The sequence below is a fragment of the Centrocercus urophasianus genome, unplaced genomic scaffold (assembly GCF_019232065.1).
Source record: "Centrocercus urophasianus isolate 14NV4802_14NV808 unplaced genomic scaffold, USGS_Curo_1.0 seq_10, whole genome shotgun sequence".
In the NCBI taxonomy this organism is placed as follows: domain Eukaryota; kingdom Metazoa; phylum Chordata; class Aves; order Galliformes; family Phasianidae; genus Centrocercus; species Centrocercus urophasianus.
Genome location: NW_024884142.1, coordinates 86318550 through 86333873, shown reverse-complemented (window position 1 = coordinate 86333873; position 15324 = coordinate 86318550). Strand labels below are relative to the sequence as shown.

Sequence of the window (15324 nt, the reverse complement as noted above, 5' to 3'; positions counted from 1 at the left end):
CTTTGGCCGTCAGCACAAAAGGCGTGAGGGGGATGATGTGTAATACTTGGTTTTCTTTTTAAAAACCCAAATGTAAAAGGCAAGCGTAACAGTGTCTGTCTCTGAGTATGTGGTTTCAACAGAGGGGATGCCAAATGAAACCCTAATTCTCTGTTGTTTAGAGAGGCTGATGTGTGTATAAGGAACCTTAGCAAATTTAATGCCCGCTTGTTCCTTGCTGAGGGAGATTCCAAATGGTCCTCCTGCACACAGCCTGGCCCCCAGATGCTGTGGGCATGGGGAAGCCCTGAGGAGCACTGCTTTAGGCAAGAGAGAATGGCTTCAGGTTGTGCCAGGGATGGTTCAGGTTGGATATTAGGAAAAATTTTTTCTCAGAAAGAGCTATGATGCAGTGGCACAGGCTGCTCAGGGGGGTGGTGGAATCACCATCCCTGAAGATGATCAGGAACTGTAGAGGTGTGGCAATGAAGGATGTGGTTACTGGGCATGGTGGGGTTGGTGGTTGGCATGGTGATCTTAGTGGTCTTTTCCAACCTTAATGATTCTATGATTCTTAAGGGGCATTTCTAGCTGAGCTCTGGGAGGCAGCAGGGAAGGAGCTGAGCTGGGTCTGAGACCCAAGATCTGTGCTGAAAGGTGTTGGGGCGTGCTGTGACTGCCTTGTTTTCTATCAGTATGAGGCTCTTCCCCTGCAATTAGGAGGAAGTAATGAGCAATAATTTAATCGCACCCAACCTTAGCGAGGGCTGGTTGACTTTATTGCTGTAACTAATGATGGAGGAATGGGCAACATACAAGCTTAACTACAGATGGAACAGCCAGCTTGTTGTGCAACTGTGGTATTGTCTTCATGTGAAAACTGAGAAACAAGTGGTAAATAGAGAGATCAATCCATTCCAGAACTGAGCCAAATAGCACACGGTGTTTGGGATCATTCAATCTGGAGAAGAGGAGGCAGGGGAGACCTACTCTCTACAGCTGCCTGAAAGGAGGGAGTGTTGAGGTGGGGGTCTCCTGCTTCCAGGTGACAGCACTAGACTGAGAGGTAATGGCCTTAAGTTGCACCAGAGGAAGTTCAGGTTGGATGTTAGAAATCTCTTCTCAAAAGCGCAGTGAGGCAGTGGCACAGGCTGCCTGGGGAGGTGGTAAAGTCACCATCTGTGGCGGTGTTCAAGAACCATGGAGATGAAGCATTGAGGGACATGGGTTAGTGGGGATGGGTCGATAGTTGGGCATGATGGTCTTAGTGGCCTTTTCCAATCTTAATGACTCTAGCAGATGTAGCAGTAAAATCTGGAGTTGCTGTTGCTGGTCTGTTCCATGTCACTGAGCTCAAACAGAGGAAGGAGCAGGAGCAGCCATGGGCCATGCAGGTGGCAGGAGCACTTTATCTGCTGGCTCAGGCTTTCCTCTGTTTTTATGACTGAACACGAATCTGTTTTTTAACTCATAAATAAGGGGGTGAATGCAGCCTTTTCACATCATGCTTCTTGCAAATGATGGAAGATCAGTGAGAACTGAATGTTGGTAAAAAGAACTAAAAATGAAAGATTACAAATATTGTTAGTTACCACCTTTAAAACAAAAACACAGACCCCTCAAACTGAGTTTTGAGATAGTCTTTAGGGACTTGTGGGGCTGGTGACCCCAAATAGGGAGCACGGAGATTGTGAGCCCAGCGGGAATTCACCTTTTGACTGGTTGCCACTGAAAAGCTTTGAAACTGCTGAAACAGCACAGCAGCTCCTACTCTTTGGAGACTTCCCTGAAATTGGAGTGTTTTTGTGCTGGTAATAGCAGCTAGACGCTAAACTGCGCTCTAACCACGTGTCAAGACAATGTGATTAGAAGTGTGCCTAAGAGTGTAATAGAAGGCAACTTGTGTATAGCTATGCTGATGAAGGTAATAATAGGGTTAATGCTGATGAGCTGTGAGAAGTTCTCACCTTTCATCTGCCAGAGGCTTGTGGGAGTGTGACTGGTCCTGTTAAGCGGTGAACAGGAGCTGGAAACACCTTCAAAAATAGCCTATTTTTCTGCAGCATAATTGGTCTCTCTCCCTAATTTTACACTATTACCCTAAAGATGAGCATGCATTGAGAAGTAATTTGCGTCATTATACATACTGGATAAATTTTTTTTCCAGGTAGTGGGAGGTAGCACAGATGGAGTTACCTTTTAGTGCCCAGTCAGGTTTTTAATATTTCCCCCCCTCTCCGGCAAAGATCTGGGTGAGGCTCCATTTTACAGTTTGTCTCACGTGCTGTGCTTATTGGGAGCCTCTTTGGTATCAGGATGGATCAGTCAGACAGATACATTGTTAGGGAGAAACTGGGAAACCAGAGAGTGCTTACATTCCTACATTAGTTTTGCCATCCATCATCGCAAGTAAGGAGAATTTCTGGAACTGAAGTTTCCCAATAGCCATGTGTTATTTTCTGAGTAAGGTAATGGGTGCTGTGGGGTGTAATGGTGCTGTGGGGTCCGTAAGGGGGTCTGCAGTGCATTGCAGTAGTGCAGTGGGGGCCATGGGGAAATGGAGTTTGCAGTGGAGGTTGTAATGGTGCAATGGATGCAGTGGGATTTACATTAGTGCTTATGGGAGCTGTGGGAGTTGCACTGCTTTATATGGTGTGATGGATGCAAAGGGGTTTGCAGTGGGGTCTGTGGGGTTGCAGTGGTGTAATTCGAGCTCTGTGGAGTTTGCAGTGGGGCAAAGCTTTGCAGAGCACCGGCAGTTTAATGGCAATAAGTGATCTGTGGCATGCCAGTGCCGTTCCTTGCAGCCTGTTAATTATTGAAGCTCTGATCAGGTTTATCAGCCATATAGCACTGCTGTTCTTATCTGTCTGTATGGATTTAGTGCACGGACAGGACTCAGACTGGGTGCTTCTGAGCATATGTCTTAAAGTATTTAGTAGTGGTTGTGTATTATTCTGAATGATTTCCTAGTTAATGTCAGGCATTTAGAAGTTCCAGCATTGTGATTGTATTTAAATATTTTAGAGTGGTATTCAAGTTCCAAGTGTCTGGAATGCTGAAAAAGACTTAGGTGGCTGTTTGGGGGCAGCTTTCTGACCTCTGTGCTTCTTTCACTTTGCATTTCTCTTATGTGTTGTGACCTTCATCATTATTCCCTCTAGGAAAACATTACCTCAAGATCTCTGCAGTGCATTTTTTTCTTTCATGTTGTTGCTATTCATGGATTTTTTTTTTTTATGAAAAAAGCTGTTTGAAAAGCTATTGTTTTCTGAGGTGGCTTCCCATCTGAAATGTGTGCCAAGTAGCGTTGTGTACCTCCATTTCTTTGTGAGGTTTTTATCAGAAGTGGGGGAAGGGCAGCATTATGAACTCTTGCAGCAGTGGGACTGGGGGAGGTGGTTGATTATGCTGCTTCTGATCTGCGCAGCAGAGCAAAGTGTGAGTGCCTTGTGGGACTCCTGCAATTACTGCTTCAAGGACTAGCATTTGCTGCTATGGCTTGGGATGGGGGAAAACTCGCAGGATTTAGTGTTTTAAATTCTAATGTCACCAGATCGGATTCCTGCTTTATTGACCATCAGGTCTGCTTTGTGAGGTTCATTTCCATGTGAGTCAGTTGGACTTTGAAACAGGCAGGTGTGAAGGTACCTTCTGAGGAACAAACTAGCAGAGTGGAAGTGGCAATGTGGCTCACATTCCTTTTGGTTATTGACTGAGAGCTGCCCTCCAAAGCCTGGTTGCCATCTGCTGCCCCTGCTAGCAGTGCCTGGGGCTTCTCCCTCTGGTCCCACCCAGCCGTGGGATGGTGGCAGTCCTGCTGCCAGCCCCTCGGGGGGGGGTGCTTTCTTCTTGAGTGCTCTGGGAAACCTCTCATTGCTCTCAGTTTTATTATCTCCAGGCCTGCTTTCTCCTGGCTTAGTCACTTCTGAGTCAGACAACTGTCTTTTTTGATCTCTGTTTCTTAAAGAGTCAGATGATACTGTGTATAAAGTTCACCAGAAATCCTGGATATCATGAGAAGTGTACCTAATTACCTTAGTCACCGTTGCTCAACTGTTTCAGAAGTTTCACATTCCACAGAAATGCCTGAAAGGCTGTTTAAAGCAGTGTTGAATAACTCTTTGCTGTAGTTTGGGGTATGGAGAGTGCACGTTAAGTGAATGGGGGAAAGAGAATAATCATGATCCCATCACGATGCTGGACATGCATAAAGCAGTTTCCCACTTGCTTTTTTCTGTTTGCTTTTTGTTAATCATTAATGTTCTGGGTCTCACTTTGAGTGCTTAGAGTTGGTCACGCCTGCATCCTCACCGGTTTCACCACAGTCACAGCATTATGTGGATGTTTAACTCAATCTCGGTTATGCATAAATGATGAGTCCTTTGTGTTTCAGTGCTGTGGCATCCATGCCAAGAAATTTCAATAGTGAGATGGTAATGTTATTTCAGTAATAGTTTCTTCTTTACTGCAGCGATGCTTCCAGGTCTTTCCTCCTACTGAGCCTTTGCATGGCTGTGTGTGGCACTCTCGCTTGTGTGGGCTTCTATTTAAAAGAAAAAGGGGGTTTAGGAGTCTTCTGGACTTCTTCACCTTTTTGTAAATCCTACTCTTAGATTCTTTTTTTTAAATCATCCTTTTGCAAAATAAAGCGTATGAATGTTAGTATCAAGCATGCTGCAGTTATCCATATTTTTGTGTTGTTCTCTGTTTACAGTCCCCAGACTACATTAAAAACATGGATGCTTTCATACTGCTCACCTAAAAGCTTCTGATATTGCTCTTCTCAGTTGTTTAATATCAAAATCCGGTCTCTAAAATACCGGATCATAGCTTTTATTGAAGGGAACTGGAACTGCAGGGAGGTTAAGCAACCTGTTAAAGGTCACTCAGCGGATTCAGCTTGGGATTTGGGAGACAGGATTCCCCTAGAGTCAAACCCACTGGTATATTGTGGTGTGGTATTGTAGCTGCACTATAGCTGTGTCCAGTCTAAGAGTTAAATGAGCTGGTGTATGGTAACTGTGTCTTCCCAGCACCTGCATCTCCTGTGCATATGGTTCTGTAAGGTCAGGTGGCCTGAGGGTGCTTCCTTGAGAACAGACTTTAAAAGAGAAGGTTGTTCACACATCTTTTGCATGTGTGTGAAGTGAATATTCGCTGTTCACTGGTTAAGGCATATCCTGGGTATAAGGAGGTTTACTTTTTTTTTTTTCTCTCGGTGTTTTTCTCAAGCTAAGAGGTTACCCATGTCTTTTTATACTCTTATATTGTGAGGTTGAACTGCTTAAGGAGCAATTTAGATCTTGGCTTAGATTACCAGTTTCCCTCAATTGTAGTGAAGTGCTAAATCCCATTGTTTCTTAAAATTGAAAGCTAAGGCAGAGTCCCAGGAGTTGTATATTTTTCTTACCTTAAGTTTCTGTTTTAGTTTTTTTTTTTTTTTTTTTTTTTTTCTTTAAAGAAGGAGATCATATTTTTCTTAGATCTTCATCAGGTTTTTTTTTTAATTTTGTCGTTGTTATCCCACTTGAGTCTTACACTGTACTGAGCTGCCTGTGTGCTGCAGTGTGAATCAGGAGCTGGGAGGCCACACACAGGTACTGATGCAGAGCATCCCTCTTGCGAAAGCTGAAGTTGAGCAAACTGAGCCAACAAACCATACAAAAACATCCAAAAAAGGATCCTAATAACTGTAGCTGAGGCTGTTCTTCAGCTGCTCCTGGCATATCTGTGTATAGCTATAAATCAGGGATAGTTTCCTTGCTGTTTCGAAGTGGTGACTTGGTCTGTATCCAAACCCCTCTCTCTCTGCTCTCATCCCACACAAGTGTACTCCCCCGAATGCAAAACCTTACCCAGACTGGTATCTGGGTCATGCAGTGCAGTGATCTGTAGCTCCTGCCCTGCCTTCTCTGGGGAAGTCAGAGACTTGGAGCATCCCGAGGCTGGGAAGATCCTCTCAGGGATGGGATTCCCACAGCTTGCCTCTCAACATAATTAAGTGCTACAGGAAAGCCTGTCTGGCTTAGGAGAGAATGTGGCTGATTTCTGCCTGCAAAAGAAGGGCCAGGGCAGGGAAAGAGCAGGTTGTACAGGAGCCAGGTGAAACACTCCAGACCACTTGGAGAGTGCCATGAAGCTTTCTTGTGAGATACCAAAAATGGCAAAGCAGCACTGGCTCAGCTCCTGTGCTCTGAGCTGAGCAATCCCAGGGCTCTCAGCCACTCCTCACACTCCTTTCCTTACAGACCCTTCTCCATTTTCATAGCTCTCCTTTGTACTCTCTACTTTTGTCTTTCTTATGAGTGCTACCTCCCTGGCCTGCCTTCCCTCCCCCCTCCCTTGCAGACCCACGATGTGTCTTGCAGCTTTCTGAGAACAGACCTTACTACATGTAAGGTTTGTGTAGGGAAGCTATGGAAACAGCGCTGCATACCTCCTGCCTCTGCAGCATTGTTCCTGTGCTATCATACATACGTCCTGCCCACGAGGCCTTTCTGCAGTGTGGTTTCCTAGCATTGCACAAAACTAGTATTACTTAGGGTGCTTCTCTTGAAAGCAGCCAATGTTGAGGTTGGGAAGAGAAAATGTATTCTGCCTTCAGGGAAGCTGAGTGACTGGCCAAATAGAAGTGGGCTGAGGGGAGTGTTTTCTGTAATTTTTGAGGCAAAAGAAACATGTTGAGGAATCATGCCAAATACAAATGTTGATTTAATCAAACTTCTCTTTTCTCTGTTTGTGTCAGTACCAGTAGCTGTGACATCACTTCGATGGCCACCATTTCACACACAGCCGTCTGTGGGGAGCTCTGTTGTGATTTTGGTTATGGCAGCATGCAGAGCCACTCAGCAGGCCAGCTGCTTTGCTCTGATGAACTGCTCTCCCTTCCTTGACTTCTCAGCTGTCTGTATAGAGCTTGGTACTGCCTGGAAAGTGCCCCTGGGAGTGTGTGGTACTCAAATAAAACCTGTCAGACAGTGATCAGCTGCACAGTCTGCCAGCCTTCTGCAGCTCCTGATACAGGAGCTGAGTGTTGTTGATGAAAGGTAAAGCTCTGTTACAGGAGTATGGGTTAGATCAAGCTGGCTGCTTGGTGGGACAACAGGTGAATTGGTAGGGCTGAGTTTCTCCTCCTGGTTCTACTAGTAGTAGGGAAGTTGCACATATCCTCTTATAATGTGATTGACTAGACCAATAGCCATTGCTTCCCATACTGGAATAGCCCCCATCATTCTCTTTTTGCTTGCAAAATAAAAGCAATCCATCTGTTGTGGTGCAAAAGCTCAATGTGTCTTCTGTGCCAGTTGAATGTATGCCACAGTAGTGCAATGTTATTCAGTATCTGTACAATTCCTAATGACTTCCTGTGTGTTTGCAGCCCAGAAGTGGTGGAACAAAAGTTCTTCTTGGCTTTGAACAATAACTTTAGTTGTTGTAAAACAGATACAATCACCAAGCATGGACACTTCCTTGTGGTTGTCTTTGACACTGCTGGTGGCAATGTTGTCAGCCTCCATTACCATGGGCAGATTGCTTTCAGTATGCTGGCAATCATCTGAGTTCAACAAGTGAGCATCATTCTTCAGAGGATACTTCCATCGTAGCAGAAATGCATTCACACCCAGAAGTGGTGGTAAATTGAAAAGGGCTGCCCTACTGTAAGGATATGGTGTGATGTTACACCTAATTAATTTAATAGTAGGATGCTACTCAAATGGATGCCTTTGTTCCTTTGATTCCCACCTCCTCCCAAGCCACGTGCCCTTGTAGCTTCCCAATGAATTTAGCAAGGAGTTGAATGATGGCTGATTGGAGGAACAACCACCTACGCTACAGGCAGGAAAGGAACAAGAAAGCTTGTGTGATGGAAGTGATTTGCCACGTGTGTATGTAATCTGACCTGGTGGGGAAGGGCATGACTGCTGTCTCTGGCAGTTCACCATTTAGGTGGGCTGAGCTGTAGCAGTCAGGTGAGGGGTCTGGAGTACAAATCTTATGAGGAGCAACTGAGGGAGCTGGGATTGTTCAGTCTGGAGAAGAGGAGGCTCAGGGGAGACCTCATTGCACTCTACAACTTCCTGAAGGGAGGTCGTGATGAGGAGGGGTTTGGCTTCTTTTCCCAGGCAACAAACAGGACCCGAGGAAATGGCTGCAAGTTATACCAGAGGAGGTTTGGGTTAGAGATAAGGAAAAACTTTTTGTCTCAGAGAGTGGTTAGATGCTGGAGTGGCCTGTCTAGGGAGGTGGCGGAGTCACCATCCCTGGCAGTGTTCAAGAGGGGTCTGGATGAGGGGCTACGAGGTATGGTTTAGTAGCTTGTGGTAGCAATGGTGATGGGAGGGTGGTTGGACTAGTCCTTCCCAACCTTATGATTCTATGATGCTGCATGCTTTCCTTGTGTTCCACATTGTCTTGGGAGGATTTCTCTAACATCTCCAGGTATCCTCATTATTTAAGTTGGACTAACATGGATGTATTTTTTTTCTGGTGAGAGTGAGCAATTCATACAGCAGGAAGCCTTTGCTTCCTGGAGGTATGTATGTAGGAAGCCAGAGCTCACTCTGAAAGCAGTAAAACATGCGGACCAATGTGCTGTGGGACCTGAAATTTCTTTATTTCCCTTTTTGTTTGTTGTGGAAGTGGATGGCTGGACAGCTTGTTCTGGAATCCTAGCATAAAGGAGATGTTTCTCGTGTGCTTGAATATGCGTCATTGTTTCAGTTGCTACAAACTGTGTGGCTGCTGACCCACCTCTGTAGGTCATGAGCACTGGGTTTGTCAGAGATCTTTCATGGAGGGAGGACGCAGGTGTGGGCAGTTGTTTTCTTAGAGGAGTGATTAACATGAAGGAAGGAGTGGTATTTTCAGAACACTTCAGGCACTCTTCTCTATGAAGTTGCAGAGATTGGAGTAAACTAGTGTTCTGTGTCTCTTTCTCCTTGCTACGTGCTTTGTTTCAACAGGAAATCAACAGAACTTCAGCTCAATTGCTCTCTTTTAAAACTGCTTGAGATACTGTCTCATTACAAATATCCCTCCTTTCTGCTTTGATACTGTGCCTTCCTCGAGGGTGCTCCCGGAGCTGCTGGTAAGCAGAAGGTAATAAGTGAGCCAGGTGTGTGGGTCGGGCACGTGTCGTGTGACAGACATTGGGTTTGACCTGCATGTCCTGGTGGGCTGATGCACAGAACCTCCTGGGTGTGAACGCTGAGTGTCTTTTCATTGGCAAGATCATTACGTGTTGACTGAAAGAGTAGAAACTTGGTATTTTTAAGTGTGAGGATGTGTTGGTGCCTTAGCCTGCAGGCGGTGTGGTGTGGGTGGTAGAGCTGCCAGGTCGCTGTGACAGCCTGCACTGCTGTGGTGTAGGTGGTTAAATATGCTTTCATCCCTGGTGCAGGTGTAACTTTGTTTATCTCTATGATTGTATGAAGCCTGCTTCTTTGGCTACCAGCAGAGCTACTAGGCTCGCTTTTTCCATCATAAGAATATACTTGCTCTTTAAAGATCTGTTTTGAGAGGGGTAGCTCTCAAGCATCCTAACAGGTAGCACTTGGGTTGTCTTCTCATGGGTCTATAGCTGTCCAGGAGGCTCAAAAAATAGGAATGCTTATTCCCAGCATGGGCATGTCTAGAGCTACAAGAGCAGCTTAGTTTCTTTTTATTTGTTTATTTGGTACAAAAACTGCCTTTGGGGTTTGATGCAAATACGGAAAATTGAGATGATTCAGGCTTAAGTCTGAGTTCACAACCCTGCTCGTTATGCATGGATGCTGTGTTTAGGCTCTTCTGTGAGGTGCAGCGTGTGTCGTGACACTGAGGAATGGGCTGGACTGTAAAGCCAGTGGGGCTGACAGGAATCAGGCAGAATGTAGGAGCTTTTGTAGCAATTAGGTGGTGGTGCGTGCCTGGAAATTATACTCTTCCTATGTACTAAGTGTTCATAACAGCACTGAGTAGTTCAGAGAGAGCCTGACTCAAGGGACAAGTCTCCAAATACCTGACCTTCCTGTCGTTCACTCTACAAGGAGAAGCATCTCCAAACAGGGCAGCAGCACTGGCCATGGGATCACTGCGTAGGGCTGGCTCTTCAGTCAGCTAGCGTGGGGATTTTGTGCAGTGTTGAACAGTGCGTGACTGATGGCTTTAAGGAGTGGTGTGGGGAGAAAGCTTTGAGTGGGGAAGGGGATGAGTACTTGAAGGGAATGTGGGAAGGAGAGGAACTTCAAAGCACAGATGGTAATGGGATGAGGCGTGTGAGCATGCTGTGGTGTGGTACAATGTGAGGAACGTTGTCAGGGTTTGCTTACCCTGAATTCCTAGAGTTGTTTAACTAATTTGGTAGAAATCCAAGTGTGGATTCAGGTCTGAACAGAATCAGCTATACACAATGTGTTGGTTAATGAGGGTGCTCAGTGAAAGGCTGTGGTTTCCTATGTATGTTATTGAAACTAGGTTTGCTTCTCTTTTAAAATGTATGGGCCAGTTTGTTTGTGTTTTTTTTTTTTTTTTTTTTTTTTCTAGAGCATTTCCTTCTGTCAAAGGCTGATGTTGGGATGAATTCCTGCAGTGTGAAAGTGGCTTTAAAAGTTCCCTTTGAGTTGAGACACCCTTTTCCTTCAGTGATATGTGGTGTGGTGACTTGACCTCCTGAGTTTTGAGTTTCAGTGTTCATCTGACATTCACAATTATAATTATTTGCCCAGACCTTTCGGCTGTCCGGCCTATGTGGGGAGTTCTGCTCTGTTCTTGTCTAAGGATGACAGAAGAAAAAAAAGTCAGAAAAATGCATCTTGGATGCAGAGTACAAGACTTTGCTGACACAGATGTTTTCTTAATGACCTTGTGCATAATACCCTGCAGAAGTAGGAGGATGTAGGTTAGGAACCCTCTATTTACCAGTCATGAGGTTATGTCTGACAGATTCTAGAAAAACAATACAGCTAAACTAGGATGATAATGATGATACTCTGTTAAGTTTGGCAGGAAGGTTGAAATTGCACCTTCCTCATCTGTAGGCCTGATGCAGAGCCCTGAGTTTTGTCTTTGGAGCTGCTGTCTGTGAAGTAGGTGGGTCACAAACCATCCATTAACTGCAGCTGGTGACAGTGCTTGGCCAGAACTTTGTTTTCCTTGCAAGTCTTCAGATTCCCATAATGATGATTCAGATGTGTGCCTGATAGGGGGATGAAATATGGCAAAGACTGAGGTTTGTGCTATAGCTGTTGTCCAGTGCACTATTGTATTCCAAAAGCAGATGGCTTTCATTCTGTAGAGGATTAAAAAAAAAAAAAAAAGGGGGGGGGAGGGGCAAAGCTTCCTCTTTACTGTTTCCCATTCTCATTTTCCTGCCCAGAAATGCATACAGATGTTTTAAATGCTGGAAAAACTGACATCTTTACCAAAGATCAGTTGATCGTGTGTTTAAAAATGATCTATACAAGCAGAAACTGCCATGCCTTTGAGAGTAGAGGCTGAGTTCTGTTTTCTCTTGTGATACAATTGAAAGGAAAAAGGGCTGTTCTTTATATAGACTGGGAATAATTTGAACAATTCTATGGTGCTTCCTACAGTACTCCACCTACCTTGCATCATAACTTCCTTTCTCACACTTATGGCCAAGAGCCAGTGCAATATAAACGGAGTAGTGTGCGCTGCAGATGAGACAGGAGGAACCTCACCCCATGTATTTTGGTGTGGCTGTGGGTAAACATTAAACTTCACTTCGTTTCTGTTTCAACGCAGCTTTATTGAACAGCTGAATATGAAAAAAAATCAGGGTTAGTAATCATCCCGTGTGCCTGTCTTCTAGTAAGTCTATTATATAATCTTTTGCTTCCCTTAATCTGCAGGTACAATAAGTGAGTGTGTTGCCTACGGAAGGGCTATTGTAAGGTTCTGAGGGACTTCATATGACAGGGTCGCTAATTTACTTTATTAAGGTACACTTTACAGGTCTTAACTTTTATTGTAACCATGTACCAGTTTCAAATGCTGTTTATTAGAACGTGAAAATCTGCCATCGCGCAGGCTGTCTTCTCTTTTTTTTTTTAAGAAGTTGCATCAAGTCAGCAAAAATATCTATTTTAGTATCTGATTTCTTTATGGCTGTCTAGGAAGGTGCAGCGTCAGTGCTCCTACTAGGTAAGCTGCTTCCTTTTAAAACTGTTTGAAGGATTTTTGTACTTATCGGGGAAAAAATCCCTCGTTGTTAAAACTTTCGTTATTGAGTCTGTGGGTGGAATCAGTTATTTCTGTCATCTGTACTTAAAATTTGATAGTTAATCTATTCATTATAAAAATTGTGTGGTGCTAAAATTAACTTCTTAAAATGTTTTAGTTTCGGGATCTAAATTGTGTTGTTGTAATTTCTCTCCGTCCCACGCACTGTTCCAAAAAAGCTATTTCTCATTTGAAACAGTGGCTTTTCAGAATAGAAGCATACTGCTGCTGTGTAACCGTGTTCTGTGGAGAAGTCATTGAAGGGCATGCAGTGAGCTCCTTCTTGGAAGCTTGTCTGTACAGCAAATCAGGTGTGCATGCTGTCCGTGTGGCAGGAAAATATATTACCTATCTTGAACCCTTTGCAGCCTACGTCAGTAGGTGTAACTCGGGTAACAAGAGAGCGAATACGACTGCAAAGCATTACTGTGTTAACCTTAACAGTGACTTTAAACACTTCCTTAAAAATTGGTATCTAAGAAAATTTGTTATGCAAGCCAAAACCATTATTTGGCTGTGCTATGGAAGCAAACCAAACAGCCAACAACATGAGTATTGTGTGATTCAAGAACAGTAGCGTTCACTCTAAAGCACACAATATAGAATGTGGCGTACAATTATATTATTAGTTCTAATGCAAGGTAATGAATCATGATTTCAGGAGGTTGTATGCTTGTTTGATGAGTAAATAGTGTTGTTTCTGTCATTGCCTGCTTTGCTTCAGTCTCCCAGTCTGTAAAGTCGGAAACTGCTTGCTTTTGTCAGGGCTTCCTGGTTGTAGAATGCTTTGAAGATGAAAAATAGTTCATGAGTAGATGCTGCAGTTCGTATTGTATATTGTGTGGTTTGCAGGAAAGGACTGCGTGAGGTTAGGAGTTGAGGAAGTACTGAAAAAGACGGGTAAGTTAGTATTCTTAAGAAGCTCCCTTCTTGGATGTAATATTTCATAAGCTACTTTCCCTGGAAGATTGTTGTCTGTTGAAGTTTAATGATGTGAATTAGATCTTTGGCTAGAGGCTGTCTGGGGGAAGGGAGGGATAGAAAGAAAAACTATGCTTATCCTCTCAAACTTTGAACTAAAGTAGCTTCAGGAATTCAGTGTTTTAAACTGTATCATGCAGAATAATCAAGTTTTCCACTGAATGCACTCATCCTGAGAATTACTGCTGCGGCTGAAACTTATTAATATAATTGATTATTATTATTGTATTAATTAGGAAGCATACAACTTAACAGCCTTCTAATACTTAAGATGTGTGGTATCAGTTTTATAGCATGAGATCTCTGCTCCTTACAGAAGCACTGTCAAAGCTGAAAAATATTTTAATCAATTTTAATCAATAGTTGAGCTCTTCTTACTAAAGCTGGTTGTTGATATAAAATGGTGTCTTTTTATAAAGATGTAAATTCTAACGTGTTTGTTTTAACTTGTATTCCAAGTAGTTTTGAAACCTGTTTGTTTTTTTTTGTTGTTTTTAATATGGTCATGGTCTAATGTTTCTGTAGAGCTATCCTTAAATGTTTTGGTTCAAGTTGAAAACAGACCTCAACACCTGCAAATAAGTTAGGCTGTATGTGATGCAGGTGCAAATTATATGAGATGATCTCGTTGATGAGTTTAACAGCGTGTGGGTCAGATGTGCAGGCAGATGTTAGGCTGTTTAGGACAGATGTACAGGAGAGGAGGAGTAAGGTGGGGTGTGACTCGCTTTAATTGATGCTTTCTTATGTCCTCCTTTATTTTGGTTGCTTTTCTCTTCCTGGTCCTGGGTGTGTTACAGTCCAGACTTAGTGGCTGTATTTGGAGCGATGCACAGATAACACAGGTTGGAATAAAATAACACATTACGTGTTGGGAGGATGCAAGTTTTAGTTCATACCACTTTGGATTTTCTTAGATTTGTGTGCCAGGCTTTTTTAGGACCTCCTTTATGTCTGGTACTTTGCTTGTAAGTCATTCATCACAGCCATTCCTTGCAAAAATGATCCCTTGCTTTAGTTTGTGTGCCCTTGGTCATCACTGTGCCCTTGCTGCACCTGATCGAACTGCCTCATTTGGTGGCTCTGTAACTGCAAAATTTTATTTTCTGAGCTGTAGCAGAGTCAGCTGAAATCTGTGATGTGACTTTAAAGGGAGCTGCTCTGTTCCTTTTACAACATGCCTCTGGTTTCCTGCAAGTATGCTGCATTACTTGGATGTTTCTACATTGTAAAGCTTTTCAGCACTTACAAACAGTGAGTAATGTCTTGAGGGGAAAAGTGGGTTGGGGGATTCTTAGTTCAGAATTTTAGCCAGAGTAAGATCTCTAACTGAAAGTTCTCAGCTATACATGCTGAGCTTTCCTAAAACTCAATCCTTCGAAATTTAAAAGAGTGAAAAGATGTAATCCAAGGCTATATGGAATTGTCAGGTATTGTCAGGCACTGTTTGTCTGGGTGCTGTCTGTAAAAGAAAGTATAAGATCTGAGATTTTTCTTCCCTTTACTTTAGCACATCTTTTAGTACAGGGTGGTTGAGGCTGGCAGAGATCTCTGGGTCCATCAGGTCCAACCCCTGCTCAAGCAGGGACACTCAATACAGGCTGCCCAGGCCCACGTCCAGGAAGCTTTTGGAGATCTCCAAGGAGGAAACTCCACAGCCTCTCTGGGCAGCATGTGCCAGTGCTTGGAGGACTTCCAAGTGGTCTTGAAATTGTCCTTGGAGCTCAGGGAAAGTGGAAGGAGGTAACTGTGAAGGTCACCTCAATTGTGCAGACGTGTTTTTAGGTAATTTGTAGGAAGTGATGTTTCCCCCCATCCCCAGTTCCTAGAACATGGGGGACAGATTTAATGCAGATACCACTCTCACGTCCCCTGCTCAACAGGTTTGAGTGCTCTCAGCCTAACGTGTTAGTAATTATCTTGAGCATTGTGGATAGAAACCACAACTCGTGATCCTTCCTGTGTAGCTGTCTGTGTCTGTAAATCCTGAGGATTAAGGACTGGAGATAAACAGGCACACTGAAGAGTGAACAGCCCTGCTAGGGTCAAATTAGGTCTGCTTTGTGTGCAATACCATGTTTTTGTATAACTTGCTCTTAATTCCTCTCTATGAGCTCATCTTTTAAAACTAACAAATCT

General features: G+C 43.7%; 1 protein-coding gene across 1 annotated transcript in view; it reads left to right on the top strand.

Moving 5' to 3' along the window:
- Positions 1-15324, top strand: part of TP53BP2 (tumor protein p53 binding protein 2) — a 41452-nt gene that overhangs the window by 770 nt on the left and 25358 nt on the right. The window lies entirely within an intron of this gene.